The sequence below is a fragment of the Myxine glutinosa genome, chromosome 5 (assembly GCF_964187855.1).
Source record: "Myxine glutinosa chromosome 5, kmMyxGlut1.1, whole genome shotgun sequence".
Lineage (NCBI taxonomy): Eukaryota > Metazoa > Chordata > Myxini > Myxiniformes > Myxinidae > Myxine > Myxine glutinosa.
The window spans coordinates 19260514-19262131 of NC_136265.1; positions in this window are offsets into that span (position 1 = coordinate 19260514).

Consider the following 1618-nt stretch of genomic DNA (forward strand, 5'->3'; position numbering starts at 1 on the left):
CAGTATACGGAGTATGTAACGAAGAAGTATGGCAAGGCTGTAGTGGTGTTTGATGGGTATGAAAGTAACAACACAAAGGACATGACACACCACAGACGGTCAAAAGGGAAGATTGGTGCCACTGACATTTACAGCCGACATGATTGTCACAATGCAGAAGGAACAGTTCCTGGCCAACAGGCAGAACAAGCAGCAATTTCTTTCCATGTTAAGTGAAGAACTGCAGAAGGCAAACTGTGAGACATACCATGCCTCAGGAGATGCTGACCTGCTGATTGTGCAGAAAGCTGTGCAGTGTGCTACCACCAACAATACTGTGCTAATGGGGGATGATACAGACCTCTTAGTCCTTCTCTGCTACCATGCAAGCCTGGACTCCCATGACCTGTTCTTTTGTTCTGAGTCAAGGAAGACAACAAAGAAGCCTCACATTTGGAACATCAAGGCTACAAAACAACTACTTGGCCCAGACATATGTAAGCACATCTTGTTCTTACATGCAGTTCTTGGATGTGACACTACATCTCGCCTCCACGGGATCGGGAAGGGAGCTTCCCTCAAGAAATTCAAAGAAAGCGACATATTCCGAGAGCAAGCCGAGGTGTTCTATGCACATTCAGCCTCTACAGATGATGTGGCAGAAGCAGGAGAGAAAGCGATGGTGATTCTCTACAATGGAACATCAACTGACACCCTGGACTCCCTCCGATATCATCGGTTCTGTGAGAAGGTGGCATCTAGCTCTACTTACGTTCAGCCACAGGTCTTACCACCAACATCAGGAGCAGCAAAGTTTCACAGCCTGCGTGTCTACTTGCAAGTACAAGAATGGAAGGGATCTACATCTGGTACATTTACATTTTAGTGTGCCCTGATTGCTGCTATGTTTATTCTTGTATTTTAGTATATTAATTTCAGTTAATATATTAAGTTCAATTACTGTGATGTTCTGTGTATCTTGTGTATTATTTTCACTACCTTCTGTATCATTGCTGCTGTGACAAAACCAAATTCCCTGTCTTATCTTACAGATGGACCTCGTCCTACAGAGTGGGGATGGCAGAAGTGTGTCGAGGGGTTTGTGCCAGTTCAGACAACCCTACCCCCTGCTCCCGAAAAGCTTCTGCGGGTCATCAAGTGCAACTGCCAGGCTGACTGCAGCACCCCGAGATGCACATGCAAAAAGAACAATATCGAGTGCACTCCGGCATGTGGAAACTGCAGGGGATCCAGCTGCACTAACTCAATACAGATGCCCTGTGACGACGATGATGACATTGTGTAGTGTTATATGTATTCTGTACACATATTTAATTGGTTCAATCGTTTGATCAACAGTTGATCAGTTATGTGATGATGTGATCACAATAAATTATCATCACTGATACTCTGTATGTGTTTTTTTTGCTTCAAGGAAAAAAAATACAGCATAGTCAAATTTAGCAGAAAGGGCTAAAAATCGGTTTTTGGGTAGGATCATATTTATGCATTTTTCAAAATTTCCACCCATGCAATTCCTTAACACTTTTTTTTTCCTCATTCAGGACATATTGAGGATACACAAATCAGTTGTTTGCTTCTGTTGCAATTAGTGTGAGGTCAAGTCACATTATTACTG